The sequence below is a fragment of the Falco punctatus genome, assembly GCF_963210335.1.
Source record: "Falco punctatus genome assembly, chromosome: Z".
NCBI lineage: Eukaryota > Metazoa > Chordata > Aves > Falconiformes > Falconidae > Falco > Falco punctatus.
In genome coordinates, this window is record NC_137586.1 from 34,832,257 (window position 1) to 34,849,424 (window position 17,168).

The 17,168-nt window shown below is 48.1% G+C and overlaps 1 protein-coding gene and 1 long non-coding RNA gene across 7 annotated transcripts in view; one reads left to right on the forward strand and one right to left on the reverse strand.

The window, feature by feature from the left end:
- Positions 1-17,168, reverse strand: part of NFIB (nuclear factor I B) — a 274,513-nt gene that overhangs the window by 192,578 nt on the left and 64,767 nt on the right. The window lies entirely within an intron of this gene.
- On the forward strand, positions 4,070-6,781 carry LOC308056461. Its single transcript, XR_013924840.1, has 2 exons — positions 4,070-4,678; positions 6,236-6,781. It is a non-coding gene; the product is annotated as an uncharacterized lncRNA (long non-coding RNA).

A 17,168-nucleotide genomic window follows, 5' to 3' on the forward strand; every position in this document is an offset into this window, starting at 1 on the left:
CAGCTTTTCTAAAGACAGGTCATTTTACCTTTATCCTTTTCCATAGCTTCCATATTTATTTTTTTTTCTGTAGTCATTGTTCTTCCTTACTTCACTGGCTTAAATGCTCATCCGATTTCTGTCCAGAGTTGATGTGCACTTCAGTTGTACTGTGTTGATTCTGCTTTGCCTATTGACCCAGTCTAAGAGGAGGAAAGTTCCTCTAGCAAAAATGAAAAGCAGGTAATTTGTTCTCTATTTAAAGAAACAAAAGAGTTTGTCCTTTATATTCTATGACATGGCAAGACCACAGATCTCTTCCTTTATCCCTGCATTTTAGCCCATATCTTGTCTGCTAGCAATGAGGTTCCCATAGTGGGAAGGATTTCAGATTAGTTTCTTAACTGACTGGAAAGAGAAGTCAGGGAAAATGGACTGAGGGGTCATTTCAGGGTGTTAGTAAGGAGAAATTACTAGGAAGAAGACAAGTAACTTTCTGGGGCGTAAAAAGCTCCACTTGTCACTGCATGAGCTGCCGAGTGAAGAGCATGCTATGGTAGCTATGGGAAGTTTGTTCTGGCTGAGAAGCCTACTGAGTGTTGATATTTTAAACTTTAAATGCTAAAGGCAAATACTAGCATCCTGAGTAGAGGAGGGGGAGAATTTAAGCAGCCATTGACAGGAGTCTAAGATAAAGTTTTGCAAAGACTGTCAAGTTTATTCTCTCCCTCTCTCCCAGGACGTGAGGTTGGTAGATTAGAGGAAAAAACATAATCAGGCAGTGCTTTCCCATTACAAAGTTATGTGGTGTTTTCTTCTGCAGCAGTGAAAGGGGTTTCTTTTCTCCCTGATGGATTTACTTTGCCTCCCTAAACCACATCCTCTCCTGTTTTCTGTGAAGTTTTGACAGATAAAACTTTCTGGGAAAGCACGATGCTTCTTTGTTTCTGGTATGCATTCTGCCTACAACTCTCATGGACTCAATTCAGAAATAGGATTTGTGTAAATGCATTTTTTCATTACTCCATTTTTAAGGCCAGGCTGTGGTAGTGGAATGGACAACATCAGAATGCAGGCTCTAACCTGCACCAGCAAAGCTGCAGTGTGTCCTAACACCTCTCCCTGAAGGCAGGGTGAAGACCAAAGCCAGATCACACCAGCAGGACCCAGCATTGTCCCTAAGCCAGTGATACCTGCACAGAGGGGTCTATCCTACCTAAATTACAGTCCAGACCAGGGTGGTCCCAAGCCCATCCCCAGCAGCGGCCCCAGGACATGGGGCAGGTTGCTGCCCCCATGGTGTGGACGGGGGGGTGTGACCACACTTTTTTAGCCCAGGGGGGGCACAGTCAGCAACTGCACTGGGGAAGACCTCACAGCAGCTGGCACAGGGCTGCACTGCCATACTGCCTCCTCTCACCCCACACCTGCCACCCCACAGCAGGTGGGTGGAGGTGCCATGGCTGGAGGGGAGGACACCACGGAACAGAATGGTGTGGTGGGGCAGATGCATGGCACCCGTGGGCTCCTCTCCTTCCCCTGCCAGGAGCGCTTGCTCGGCATCTTTTTTTTCTTTCCTTTTTTTTTTTTTTTTCTGTTTGTTTTAATTTTATTGTATTTCCTACACTGTGGGAGGGAGCCGCAGCCAAAAATAATGTTGCCAAGCTGAGGGGATTGGCACACACTGCCTGGAGTCTGCAGCAACAGTGGAGGCTTTAAATAGATTGAGCCCTGGCTGCAAGCTGCTCCTGGAGGTCTGGCAGCCTCACCCCAGCTAGGGGGGATGCCGGCTGAGGGTGCAGGATGCACTGCCCCTTGCTGCCCCTGTGTCCATGCCTGGGGGGGAGGGGCGTCTTACCCCTGTCCATGTGCAGCTCCTTGGCTGCTCTCAGCTCCCCGCTCACCCCCAGGGCAGGCTGACAATCTGTGATGGCTGGCAATGCAATCCATCCCCTGGAAATAGCTGCAGTTACTAGAAATCTGTCATCAATAAAGCTGTGGTGGCCTGGTGGCAGCACATGTGGGTGTGGGGGGAAGCCTCTGCTCCAAGTATTACACGTGTGAAATGCCAAGTGTGGCAAGAGCTAGCCCGGGGAGGTGTTATTGGGGATAGCTCCACAGCCCCGCTGCCACAAAAACTTCACAGTGCTGTTATTTCATCCGAGGCTGACCACCTGTGACTTCTCCAAGATAAAGCAGATACATGATTTCTCTTTCCTCATCCTTTCCCTGACCCAGAAATAATCCCTGTGGAAAACTCTAACCACCCCTAAGTAAACAAGAACCTCGAAGCCTGGCAAGCCAAGTCAACCCTTCCTCCCTGGGTGACAGCGGCATGGGGCAGGGCAATGAGCAGGAACCTCCAGCCCCCACCCCCCCCACCCCCCACCCCCCCGTTTTGTAGCACTGCACGATAAAGCTGCCTCCTGCAACTGTGTGAGATGTAGGAGGGTCCCGAAAACAGTTCCTCTGAAGCCTGCAGCCTGCAGAGCTCTTCAGTGGGGGAGTATCTCTCTCTGCCTAATGCTTGGCGTGCAACCAGGCACTAAGTCCTGCAAAACTTCAGCGCTGAGCTGTCGTCTGTTTGCTCCTTCTGATGAACTCCTTCTGTCTTCTTCTGCCTCGCAGCCCTTACTCCCTCAGACTCCTTAATTTCTGTTTTACAGCAACCGCCGATTATTTCTCACCCGGGAGGATGTGGGCCCCTCACTCCCCCTTTACTGCCCCCGGCCTCCCGTCCAGCCGCGGAGGGGCAGAGGCAGACGGCGGGGCCGGGGCAGCCCGTCTCGGGGGCGGCGGCAGGCGCGCGCTCCCAGCAGCATCTTTCCGCACGGTGTTCTGCGGCCTCTCACTGCTCCCACCTGGCACCCTCGCTGCGGAGCAGTTTGGCTTGTCCCTCCGTGCGCTTTCAAAGGCTGCCTGCGCACTGAAAGCCACTTTCTCCGCCTGCTAGCTTTGTTTCCTAACTCCAAGTCTGCTTCCCCCCCGCAACCCCAGCTTCCCAAACAGACGACCTCCAAAAAGGGGTCAGTTTCTCCTTGTTTCACCCAGCGTAGGCGCGTTTCCTTGACTCTGCTGCTGTTCTGAGCTCAGCACAACCGGCTGTTGCTCGGTCCTAAGAAAGAGCAATGCTTGCAGTCTGATACCAACTGCTTACGTAGGATGAAGAAGAAAGCAGTTAACATAAACATATACTTAAGACAGAGGAGGCGTATGTTGGCCGTTTCCTCTCTGACTTGCCCCTGTTACTCTGACGGCGGACTGCAGCCCCGCTGCCGAGCCTCCCGAAGGATGCTCCTCGGCGGGCAGAGAGGCGAAACAGGTAGGGGCGCCGCTGCCCTTCCTTTGAAGAGCCGGCTGCTTCTGTTTCTCTCCCTCGCCGATGGATACACAAAGCACGAAGAGAACAAGGAAATGTTCAGCCTTCTAGGTTTCACCAGCTGCAAACAGCCACCCCACTACCCCCCGCCCCAAACCCCCGAACCCCAACAACTAAACCAAACAGCAAACCCCACCCTCCGCTCGCGGCTTCAGCCGAGTCAGGAAAGTTTCCACTCGCAACAGCAGCTGCAAAGTTGGTTGATCGATCGACTTGGTATTTTTCGCTAAAATACACTTATTTAAGCCCGAAATGATGAGTGCGCCGAAATCTTCTCCCGCCGCCGCTCTGCCCCCGAAAACAGCCCACCCAAACAAACAGCAACGGGCTCGGTCCGCCACCGCGAAACCCGGGGGAGCCGGAGCACCGGCAGCAGTGGAGCGGTCCTGAGCTTTTGTCTCCGTACGCTGCCCTCTTCCTTTCTCCCAAACTTTCGGGAGCTCGCTCTGATCTGTATTTATAGACCTGGAGCCCACGGCTGTATTTTTCCTCGTGCCTCCTTTGGCTTGGACTTAAGTCACTGGCAGGGAAAATAAAAAGGAGGCAGGCAGGCGAGCAGACAGACAGGACAGAAGGGGAAAAGAGCTGCGAGCCCCGCAGACGGGATGCGGAGGGAGGCCGGGGCGGGCGGGCGGCGGTGCGGGACTCCCCCCTGCGCCGGGTGGACGAGACAGAGGTAACGGGGGAAGGTCCGGCCCCGGTGCGCTGGGTGGGGAGCGGAGACCCTCTTGGTCCCGGGAACGGGGGGGGTGTCGGGGCGGCCGCCCCATCCCGGCGAGGGGGTTTGGAGGGGCTGAGGGTGGGAGAACTTGTGTTTTTGTCTGGGGCGGGGGACGACGACGCGGACGACGGCACGATGAAAAGGTGTTTGCAAGAGCCTGTGCTGTGGTACCAGGTGAAAATGAAGTGCGTGAGAGGGGCACACGGGCAGCCCGGGGCCGAGCCCGCTCCAGGGGCCGCCGGCGGCCCCGGGGGACAGCGGGGGCGGTGGGGCGACGTCGCGGAGGGGGATGCTCGAGGCTGCAGTGGGAGCCGGGGCCGCAGGGGAGCCCAGCAGCGAGCAGCGGGGCAGTGCTTCTCTCCGCGGCGGCGGGAGGCTGCGCGGAGCTGCGGGGAACAGCACCGCTCGGCTGGGCTGCCGTGGGGTATTTTTTTTTTTTTTTTACGCGGTCTCTATTGTGCTTTAAACAATCAAACCCCAAAACAAATCCCACGCTGCTCACGGGAATCGGGAAGTAATAGCTGTCTGGAAACGCGTTTATTGGAAAAGGGGAAAGCTTTTCCTGCCTGCAGAAAAAAAGGGACTGCGGGATTAAAAACGTGAGTGTTTAGGGTTTTGCTGTTGTTATTTTTCTTTTTGTTTTTATTTTCCCCTACGGTCTGCAAGTAAAGAAGCTCTCTTTTCCCCTAGCGTGGATGGTGAAAGTGTCTAACCAAATATGTCAGTAACGCGGATGGTGTAATTGTCATGCTGTTAAGCATTTCCTTATTGTGGTGCACACCATATAGCCTCTAACATCCGAAATGGATGTCAAAGCAGTTTCTGATGGCTGTAGAGAGATCTTTAGAGGTAAGTAAAAAAATGTGAAGCTGCTGAAAGAGCTTGCTTTTGGGCTGAAAATCAGACTTTCAGGTTTGGCTTCGAGTGGCAGAACGGCTGAAGCAGCAGGATTACGCTTGGCTGTGCAGTTTGGCATTATCATGACCTCGTTCAAACGCACTCTGGTGTGCCGTGAGGAAGGTATAAAATTAGATTAAAGCTCCCAACAACGTACCGAATCCCGTTCAGGGCTCTGGCTTTGGACTCGGGCTTGTTTACATCACCGACGTTTCAGAACAAAACCGTTTCACCCTTTACCTCTCCGCACAGATTTTTCTGTTTGATTACATTAATAATTTTGTTTCTATTTCCTACCGGCCCTTCCAAGTGGGCAAATCAACCCCCTTCCAACACGGGTGGGGGCTGTTATTTTTAGCTCGTTCGCTGGAACAAAATGTTCCAACACTCCCTGCTTTGAAATCTCACTGCGGTTTGACTACTCTTCGATATTTAAGACCGTCGGTTTCCCTTGTCAAACTACCTGTTTAGGAAATGGCTCCCATAGCTTGGCAAATCATTCTCAACAAAGTAGAGAGGAGCATTTGCCGAAGTAAAGAAAAGTTTCTAAAATGTTGCAGGGAAACACCCGAAATATTAAAGTGGTAAATCTACCCTTATGATGACCCTATCAGTGTGCCCAGCTATCAAAATAACATTCTGTCGGCGCTCGCTGAACAGTTTTGGGGAGTTCCACATGCACTTCATAAACAGCACTAAAAATGCGTGTCTGATTCAAATATCATTTAAATAGCCCTGCTCCCCCTTCCCAGCTGCAGTTCTGCAGCTACTGTTTTGGTAACAGAGTACTTTGAAGTACCTTTAAATATCACATACACACACAACACCCACACACACACCCCCACGCCCCCCCCCCCCCCCCCCCGCACTGTTCGAGAGCTTGGAGCTGACACTAACTACTGTGTCCATTTTAAAAACGTGTCTCTGTGTATTTAGCCACAAGCTGTCCGACAGAAATGCAAATAGCGCTACGAAGGAACACTACACAGTAGGTGGGAAGGGAAAGGGAGAAATCCACTTCTGTCAAGTGATGCCTTCTAAAGAGTGAATTACATTAATTCAGACTTTAAAAGCTAGCGCCCTTGAGATTACAATGCCATACGCATCGGTACAGTCTGAGGCGTAGAAGTGATAACGGCAGTTTTAAACTTCATGGCTCTAGATTTGGAAAGTTCTCGTACCACTTGAGCCTGGACACCCGCACAGATTAGCAAAAACACTGCACTGAATTCAGTGCCTCATCACGGCGATCTTCACAGGATTTTCTGTTATCGCCGAGAGTACCGTCACGTACGACGATGCTCTTCGTGACCAGGGGCCAGCGACTAAACGAAGTCAAATGAATAAAATGAGTGCAAACTACTCGTCTTTGCACAGAGAGGTTGGAAAAGCAGGGTCTAGAAAAGACGAAAATCCGAGTTTTGCAGCTCCAAATCATTACGGTCTCAGCAACGGAACGCGATCATTACGCACGAAAGAAAGGGGCAAAATCCCACTCGTATAGCGATTAGTGCTATGAAAAGGGGCAATAACTGCTTTGTTATTGAAACAGTGTTTGATATGAAGAAAATGAGTGAGCAGCCAACCAGATGAACACCCCCTGCATCTAACAAGCCTACTGTCTTCGTGATGTTTTGTGCGCTGCTAAGCCCCCTGTTCTTTTCAATTGTTATTGGTTTGGTTTGGTTTGTGGTTTTTTTTTTTTGGCTTGTAATTACGAACATTGTTTCCCACTTACCTTAATTTCAGCACTAACGCTCCGAAACTGTATAGAGAAATAAAAGAAAGGCTGATTTTTTCCTGTATGTGTGCATCGATAAATTCAATAGCTATTCTTACTGTGCATTAAACTTTTCGTATCGTTACATCGAGACCACTCCGACATTAGAGTCTCTAACTCCTCTGTATTTGCTGCTTTTTCCTGGTTCTCGAAGAATAGTAAAAAACCTTTCTTGGGCAGATAGGGAAAACCTACACAGCCGGAGTGCGATACTGACATCGCCCCTCAGCTTAGGCGCTCACTCCCTGCATCGCTGTTCCTCCCTCTGTCACGACACCCAGCCGGACCGGTGCGTTTAAAGCAAGCGGACCCCTCGGCTGTACGCGAGCAGCTACCGAGGGGCGCACGCATGGCGGGGGGGGGGGGGGGGGGGGGGGCGGGGCTCGGCGGGCACCGATGGCGCGGGGCAGCGGGTGTCCCGCAGCCCGGCCGCCGCCGCCGGCTGGAGCGGCAGCCCCGGGCAGCGCTTCCCGGTGGGCAGCAGGAAGGCAGGCAGCGAGCGGCAGGGCGCTCCTGCGGGTGCGTTCCCTGCCTCACACAGGAATAAAGCCGCAGTAAAGCGACTCAATGTGACATTAAGAAGCCCACGACCAGGGCGCAAGGCACGGTTTGGGGGGAGATGGGGGACGCGCCTCTTTTGTTCGCCGCGGGTGCGCTCAGCAACTTTCCTTCCCGCTCTGCGCCGGGTTTGCTGCCGCATTCCCGGTGTGAGGGCGGCCGGGTTTGCCAAGGCGGCGCCCCCCCGCCCCCCTTCTCGCCGTGCGGCCTCCGCCTGGAGAGAGCACGGCGGACCCTTCCCGACCACCTCCCGCGGGGCCAGGCCGGCGGGATTCCTGCGGCTCCCGTGGCCGGCCTGCCCCGCCGCCTCTGCACCTGCTCGGGCAGCGCAGGCCGCCGCTCCGCTTAAAACGCCGGCGGATTAAAAAACCCCGCTGAGGGAGCCGAGGGAAGAGCGGCAGCCGCTTTCAGCGAGGCCGGCGGCAGGCCCGGCCCGGCCCCTCCTCGCCCCCACCTCACAACCCAGCGGCCGCCGCTCCCCGCCCCGCTGCGACCGCCAGCACTATTTTTAGGACATCCGAAGCTTTCACCCCCTTCGGAGGAAAAGTCGTCTAATTTGGTCAGAGCCACGCCATGCCACCGGTAGCGGTGGGCAGCGTCACCGCCCCTGTGGCGGGGCACGGCCTCACCGGGGCCACCGGCGACACCCCCGGCCGCCACATCGGGCGCGGGGTAGCGCGGCTGCAGCGGGCCGCATAGCAAGGAGGTGCCGCCCCGGCCCCGAGAGCCGCCCCCGCCCTGCCGCAGGGCCCGCCGTGGGCGGTGCCGGGACGGCGAAGCCCCGGCCGCAGCACATGCGCGGCCGCGCAGCGCAGCGCGGCATCGGCGCGCCCCCTAGCTCCGCCCGGGCGCCGGCCCCGGCCGCAGGCGGCGTGGGGCTCGGCTCCCCGCCCGCGGGCCCGCCCTGCCTGGCTGCCTTCCTCGTCGGCAGCCCGGGGTCCAGGCTCCCGCGAGTGAGGCCCAGGTTCCCTCTGTATTCCTCGGGCCACGGCACCTGCCCAGGGGAGCGTCATGGTGGCTGCGCGGCCGGACGCTGACCTCGGGGGCACGTCTCGCTGCCGCCCCTTCATGTCCCCGTCGCCCCTCTGTGCCCACCCCGGCTCTCCCCTGGGGCGAGCGTCCCCGCCGCCGGGGGAGGCCGAGGCCGTGTCTGCACCTCCAGCCCGCTCCGCACGGGGGTCGGTGGCGACAGCCCCGCTCCCGCTGCCAGCATCTCCCGGTGCCGTCCCCCGGCGGCCGGTGGGCCTGAGCCGGGCCCGAGCGGCCCAGCTTCTGCCCAAGCGCTTCTGCGGGGCATGTCCACCTTCTTGTCACAATACGCCACGACGCTGCAAGCACGGCTTTGCTTACTCACTCACGCACGACCCTTTGGAGGTGAAGGGATCATTAGCCTCACATGGCGGAAGGGAAGCAAAGGTAATAAGTACAACTTTTAACTGTCCTGCTTGAAATAGTTAAAGCCTTGTTTTACTGCAGGCCTCCTAAGTACTGCACAGTAGCGCTTACAGACACAAGTGTCAGTGTAAAGGCTCCGGAATTCACCTTAGTTCTTCATGTAGTGAGGAGTGGCAAGTGCTTACAACTGGTCACCGGTATCGCTGCATGCTGCTTTCTTCATTAAGCGAACTGAAAAATAACATTCTATGGAATCATCCTGGCAGGTTTGCCAGTGAGCTGGATGTCTGCAGAGGTGCTTAGGCACAGCTTTTTCACAGAGCTGTCAGCTTCTTGCAGCCTAAGCTTTGTGCCACATGCTCCTGAACGCCATCTCATCACGAAGAGGTATCGTTGTTTGCTGAGGACTTTTGTTCCCCCCAACCTGACTTCTTGACCAGCTCAAATTGAACATCAGTTGGCTGTTCATAAGTCATCACTGTTACTATCCACCTCAGCCATGCAACTGCATCTCCAAAGGCAGCCAGGTTGCCAGTGCCATCCCATTTTGTGAGGTAGAGAAGCTAACAGCAGCATGCCATTACCTTGGCAAGGCAGTGTGTGACTCCTGATCTCCGCTTTGCTTTAGGCAGATAAGGTTGGAAGGGCTGTGCAGCCCACCAAAATGGAGAGCATCAGCTCCTGCCAAAGTCATGAAATGAAATAGTTTCCCATTTGCTGCAGAATAGCAGAAATTTAGACTGAAGTCTAAAAGTCTTTGACATATGTGTGACCAAAGGAAGAAGGTATCTTCAAGAATAAGAAAAAATGAGACCTAACAAGGAAGGATGAAACACCTACATGTGTTCTGCCTTGAAAGGAATGTTGAGGAGAGCCACGGTACAGTTCAAGCACAGCTCTAATGGTGATGGGGAAAGCAGGGAGAGATGACATTTTTTCTTGCCATTTGAGTATGTCCATCCCCAGCATTTCCAGACAGAGTACGTGTCTGGGAATTGGTCCCGCACCTCTGGGAACTGAAGCACATGTGGTATATTTAGACATGATGGGTGAGGCAAACGTGGCTTTTAGGATGCCTGCTGTTAGAGAAGCCAAATTAGATTTTGGTGTGATTTGTCAGAGCTGGAGGCCACCCTATGTTACAATAGTCCTCCTAGTGCTACTTATGCCACAGTATGCCTTACATTTTTATGTTAATTTCCTTCCCTTTGTGACCTATGACCTCATGACCTATGACTACCATGAGTAATGGTGCCTGTAATCCACTGACTACTGTTGAACACCTAAGAAGCCATATCAAGTATGAATGAAGATCTCTCCCAGAGACTCCAGCAAGCCCAGTTGCTACATGGGCTGTCATCTCTTCACAAGGATAAATTTCTCAGACTAGAGCGTAGCAGCATGGAGGGCCATGGGAGGAGGAAAGTTTTGAAAGGGTTACTCAAGCCTTAGTCCTATGCACAAGGCTCCACCCAGTCTGGTAATGGGGGGATGTTCAGTGCATATTTCTGGGCTTAACTCACAGTATCTTAACATTACTCCTGGGATAAAATATACCCTCGTTTATGAGTTCAGGAGTGGTAAAATAAGAACTTTGGTGAAGTATGCAAAGGTCATCCTAATTCATGAAAATTAAATGGGTTCCCTCCAAGAATGATTTACCATGTTTTGTTACCATATTTTCGGGCTGCCATTACTTTCTATACTTAATCTTTTATGGGGCTTTTATGATTTTTTTAAATGGGAGTTCATTACAGGGAATGTTCTCCTGCTCTCTTCCCTGGTCCAGGCCCTAATATGCAAAGTCAAGTTTCATTTTTATTTTTCACTTTGCGGTTTACCTCTCAGAAAGTTTTTAGGCTCTGAAGGAAAAGGACCTCTCCTATAGTGGTAACACAGGCACCAAAGGAGAAGAAAACAGCAGCATAGCTTGCTTTGATATTTAGAGGACTCCTTATAAAGCCTATTTAGAGAAAATCACATGGCAGCCCTAAAGAGCAATACTGACATTATATCCTCACCTGGTTTGGAGGTTCTCAGTTTCATTTCGTTAGATCCTCTTCACATCCACACCCAAGGACACTGACTTAGGAGTAGAGTGACATGACAGTGTAGCCTTCAAGACTGTTTTTCTTTGAACGCTGAATCAGGTTCACTACCTCAGTCTGAACTCACAGCAGAACAGACTACATTCTTTCTCAAGTAGCCTGATATGCTGCTGCAAATCAGATAAGTGAATCCCTCATGCCTGAAAGGGAGAGATGCAGAATTCATGGAGGAGTTAGGGTGATGAGCTCTACAACACTGTCATAAAAACTATACTGGTTGTATAATTGGCCTGTAAGTAAAGTTTAAGAGCAAGGAGCTACAGCAAGTTCTATTGACGGTAAGATAAACCTGTGCCTGCCAGAGGTCTTCTAGCTGATGCCCAGAACAAAGAAGGTACCCTTGTTATTAAAAAATTCCCTGTATCATTCCTGAAAAGGCAGCCAGAATTAGGAGGTAATTGGTCCTTTATTTCTGAGGCAAGCTCTGCTGAACAGCTGATACTGAGCAGGAGGGTATCATTCAAACATCTGTCTTAATAGCAGAGTTGGAAGCTTCTGAGATGATTCCTCGTAACTGCAGTTGTAAAGAAAAATGAACAGGCTGATTTTAGGGTAAGCACAATGTAAAAAATTTTTTTAATTCTTTCACTAAAAAACAGTGCTTATGCTGTCAGGCATTTCTTTGTCATTTCATCCCATCTGTTAGGTATGTAAGTATTAAAAGTGTTACTCTTTTTTTTCAGTAAAAAGGTATAAAAATTGATGTGTTGCCCTTCTTTTCATTAAAGGAAGGAAGTGAGCAATGAATATAGACTAAGGAATATTCATGGCAGTTTGCTGTCATTTTGCAGGACTTCAGAAGTGTGTGTAAAATGGAAAGTATGGGCCAAGAAAACCAATTTTCTGAGTCCTATTAGCTGCCAAGTGGAATCACAATATACGGTTAGCTAGGAATCTGCAAGATTTCACACCTAATTCTACTGGACTTAAATTTTAATTTGCCATCCGAACAAAACCTCTAATTGCAAGCAGAAGCAGCTTATTACATCTTTTATGTGACTCTGACTCACACTTTGACCAAACTGAAAGGAAAGAATTTTTCCTTGCATACAGATGATGATCATGCTTGGATGTTCTGTACCTAAGAATTTTTTAGAATTTACTAATAAGAAACAGAGAATGAGAGGAAATGATCGTCATCTGTTTCTCTCACCCATTAAAGCCCAAAATAGACAAAGTATTAGAGCGATTGAATACCCTTGCACCTTCTTCAGTTAACTCCTTTTGCACAATCCTTAACTAGCAAGCCATTACAGAAAAGAAATATGTGGGGAGAGGAACTTTTAAATCTCAGGTATCAGTGAAAGTAGTAAATACAGTTGGAAAACAGAAAAACAGTAGAACTAAGACTTAGAAGAGTAAAGGGAAAAAAGAGGAAAAAGGGCGCCTACTGAGACTTCTCTCTCCAGACACTCATGATCAAAGCCCACCACTGCCATTAGGCAATCAGTCTGCAGTTGCATACATAAAACTTTGGCAGTGTGTAGTCTCCACTGCTTTCAACAGGGGCTTTAGACATCTGAAACTGGGCACTCTCCCAAAATTTAGATCCAGTTGCACTATACATTCCAGAAAAGACAGCACCAAATCAGAGGCCCTCTTTTACCCATGTTATTTTCTAGCTGCAGTTTATGAAAAGTTATGCTCCAGTGGTCCCATTTAACCTCTTGGGTTGGCTATGTTTGGGTCCTCCAGCTTCATCAAATGGCATACGCTGCTAGCAGGCAATTGCTGCCTAAAAGCATTGTTGTTTTATTAGAGATTGCTGAAAATGTGTGCCTGTCCTTACTGCCTAATTCCTTCCAGGATCGTTCAACCACTTACGTACTTCTTTATTTTGTAAATAGAAATCTATATTGGCATAATATTTGTAGGTGCAATGCAACTTGCTTTGTAAGATGAGTGACCCTGAATCTCCTCATTTGTCTTGCTTTTCTGCTTTTAAACCTCTGTGTCTTTTGTGCTGGGACATTCTCCTGCTCTTTATTCAAAACCGGTCCTAGCAACAGCCAAAGTTTGAGCAGCTTCCTACTCTCGCTCATTCCACAGTCAGAGGTTTTTCAAGCAGCTGCACTGGATTTCCTTGCAGGGAGATGAATTGAAAGGAGTTCTGCAGTCACAATTGAGGTACAGAGTGCAGCCTCAGTTGCTTAATCATAATCTGTTTACCTCCATCTCTAGATGCTTCTGTCTTCCTCTGATTAAACACCTCTTTAGAGATAATTTAATCTCTGTGTATCTGAAGAATACAGAGGCTACCCTACATTTACTAGCTTTTACAATTCCAGAATACTCAATTTCTTAATACTCTATCTATTTTTCTTTCCATTATCAGAAAAAAATGCAGTAGCTATAGATACACAAGACATTTACTGAACTCATCTACATAAATGCTCTGTGGAACATGCAGCCTCCGGTGAAGTTCTGCAGGAGACATCCTTCTACAAGAAAAAGTCAGAGACCAAACACCGTTCAACAGAATACACATAAAAGTGTGGTGAGATACAGAACATGGCCATGAAATCATCTGTGTATTTATGATAAGAAGCTAACTCCCTCTTGGATAACTTCATGATTGCTTTTGTTAAACCCTTGGCAGCTTAAAAGGCATCTTACTTTCTAGCGTCTGGGCCTTCTTCCTTTCTTCTTTCTTCTCTCTTCCCCATACAAGGGCCCCTTCTCTTCACTCAGCTCTGACTCTCCCTCTCAAATGACATTCTTTCTGTACTTGTCTGCGCAACAGCACAAGACCCAGGCTGTGCTTCTAAAAGCCAGGAATAATGCCCTAGTCTCTCTGAGTGATTGATGCACTATCCATGGAGAATACTGAGCCTTCATCTGAGGAGTTTGCAAAGCCACACACATTAAGATACCTGCTGATCTGCTTTTTACTTTCACTGTAATTTAAACAGAAGAATTTTGTGAATGTCCCTGACTATATGGTCCTTGTTGTTGAGAAACTGAAGCCCAAGATTTTAAGGCAGATCCAGACAAAGTATCATGTAGAGATGCAAGTTACACAAAGTTCTACATTTAATATTTAAAAGAATTAAAACCTGAAGAAAATATTTTGCTTGAACAGATCTATGAGGCAATTGTTTGGTTCAGGCAGTGCTGCTTATTCTAATTAAATACACACGTAGCCTTACTTTGACTAGCATATCTAGAGAGCTTCAAGCAGCTGCATTTCCTTTCCTAAACCCTTGACCTCCTCTGCCAAGGCCAGACATTACACAAGTACCTTCAGTGTGTATGCAAAGACTAGAATACAGCCCAGGATGTGGATACTTGGCCATCTTGGGTGAGTGGAGACATACTGCTTCACCTTATGCCTGACCCTGCAGTGGAGGCATGTGGACATCTGTTACAAGACAAGCTCTGAAGTGTTAGGAGATTTCAGTTTTACTGTGATCTTAATAACCAAGAGCAGTTCTGTCCTTTAATGTTACAGAGGATGTTCCTATTTCCATCAAGTCAACAAGAGAATTCTTATTAACTTCAGCATTAAATGGGAATATTCACAGAGCACCTACTGGGGAAACAGACAAGGTAAAATTTGGAGAATTATAAATGCCTACACTGAAAAACTTGATCCAAATGTCCCAAGATGCTGGTAGTTCAGATGTGAATCCAAGCTGTACAGTTCAGGAAAAGCTTTATTGATAGCACTTTAAGAAATCAACCTGCTGGTTTTCTCCGGTTATAATTTTGTGTAAAGGAAGCTTAACCCTTAGGACATTGACATTTTTCCCAATCGCCAGAAAAACTGTCAGAGCACAGCTGTCTTTCAGTCAAAAACTGTCCTGGGCAAGCTGGAATTTGGAAGAAAATAAGATAATTGCTATATTAATTTATATAGATAATTAAACAATTTAGTTAAATTACGTTTTCTAATTATATGCTGCTATATGTTATTTTTTTGTATCTCTAAGTCTCATGAGTAAAATCAGAACTGAAATGACTCTTGTAAAGCTCACAAAGGTTTGCCACGTTCCAACTAAATGTTGCCATCTACTGTTAGAATAAAAATAAAGAAACATAAATGGGTGAAACTAGCACTGTAATTGTGGAAGAACCCAGTGGATATTTGCATCTTATTGTGTTGATGCATGAGAGATTTTTCTTTGAATACACAGGCAGTAATAATATGCCTGTAAATCCTTCTGTATGTCAGGGGGAGAATAGAGTTCATTGTTTGCAAGATCACATTATGATTACTTTCCAGCTTCTAAAAATGAATGTTGTAATAGTTTCCAGATCCAGCATTTATGGTATTCAGTATGTTGACAGAAAACAGGCTTCATTGAAAACCTTGTTCTAAATGTTCCTCATCTACACTTTTTTTGACTGAGCACATAGAAGAGTGATAGTAACGTGCATAGCAGATTTCTAAACATTTTACTTCTCTAGTATGAAAAGTTAAAAACACCCCCTCCCTTTTACTGTCAGATGCGCAAGGGGTAGCTTTACATCAAGATCAGGCATGAACATCTGGGTAAAGACATAAAGACCTATCTGTTACAGACCGCTCCTGTTCTGAGCTGATAATAGAAAAACTACTGTCAGTCTTTTACTTTATGTGCAGCAGAAACAGAATTTAAAACGGGTTAAAAATCTTAAATAGAAGACTATCCCTGAAGGTCCAAAAATGAAGTTAATGTACATGGTTCCACGTGTGGCACTGAAGCAGGAGGTAGATTTCAAGCAGTTATGGGATTTCTGGGTTCCTGTTGTGTGTGCCTTAACTGGCATACTACACTAGTCTCCATGTCCCCTGTTTGCTTGTTGAGAAGAACCCATTGAATTTTCTACATGAAATTTTGTTGGAAAAATATAGTAAAATATATTCAACTAACAAGGCCTAATATGTTTCAAACAGAACTACCCATAACTTTGAAAAATCCTCTGCTTATGTGTTGGTTTATTACATTCTCGCAAAAAAATCCTCAGCTGCCTGTCACAGTCATGAGTTGTGAAAAGGTTAGAGGCTATCCATACCTAGGAAAGAAGAAACCTGAATATAGGAAAAGCAAAAAACATGCACAATATCATGCAGTGCCACCTACAGCTGGAACTGTGAATTATACGTGATTTTTCAGTAGGGCTGCAGACTTGGTATTGCTGCTGATGGAGCAGCATTGTAGAATGGCTCTTGCTCAGCTGTGTAACACAGCAGATAAAATTGAGGGAATATTAGTCATGTTTATTGTTTCAGAGTTTCTTTGAATTATGTCAAATCATGTTTCTTTGAGGTACAGGAATATGAAATTTTTTATTACATAAGCTCTCATGCAGCAGACAAGTGCTGTTAATGTGAGGTGCAGTGCAGGATGGAATGAGAGGCATTGAGCAGTAGTCCTGGACCCTGGGACTGTGTACTGAACAGTTTGTTTCACCTTTGTCTGTTACCAGCAGCAAACAAAGAATGGGTCAGCCAAAAGCAGTGTAAGAATTAACATACAGGCCTCTATGTTAGGAGTTATACAGTCCAGTCCAAAGCTCTAAGAACTTTTTGACAAAGGATGGAGTTAGGAAAGCCCAAGCTTAGCAGCAGTAAGAGCTTGTATGGAAAAGGCTAAGACAGCCAGTGACTTTTTTGCCTTGATTTTTTACCGGCTGTGTTTGTCTGCAGGTCTCCTAGGTCCCTAAACCTACTATCAAGGCCTTGGGGAATGAAGCATTACTCGGGCGAGAGGAGGATCGAGTTAAGGAGTACTTAAGCAGGTTGAGTACACACAAGTCCATGGGACCAGACAGAGTGCATCTTAGGATGTTGTGGGAGCTGGCTGATGTCCTTGTGAGACACGTGGTACCCTCTTCAAAGTGTGATGGTGTTTCAGAGAGGTGTCCGATGACTTGAAAAAGGTAAATGACATACAGCCTTGTTCAAAAAGGGCAAGAAGATGGGTCTAGGGAAAATCAGGTTGGCCAACCTCACCTCAGTCCATGGTAAGATTATGAAATGAACCCTCCTGGAAGCCATGTCCAGATGACTGAAGGAGAATAGTGATTGGGAGCATGGATTTAGCAAGGACAAATCATATCTGACTGGATCACCTTCTATAATATCCCATATAGGCAAGAGGAGAGCAGTGGATACTGTTCATCTGAGCTTAGTAAGACCTTCAGAGCAATCTCCTGTAGTATACTTACAGCCAGATTGGTGAGATATAGGCAGTAGAGACAAACTATATAGTAGATGGAAAACTGTCTGGATTGCCAGGCTTGTAAGGTATAATCAGCATTATGAAATCTCTTGCTGGATACTTGTGGCATTGTCCAGGAATCAGTCTGGGGCTAAAAGTGTTTAAAGCAATCTTTTGCTTGCAATTTTTTCATTATAAATCTTCT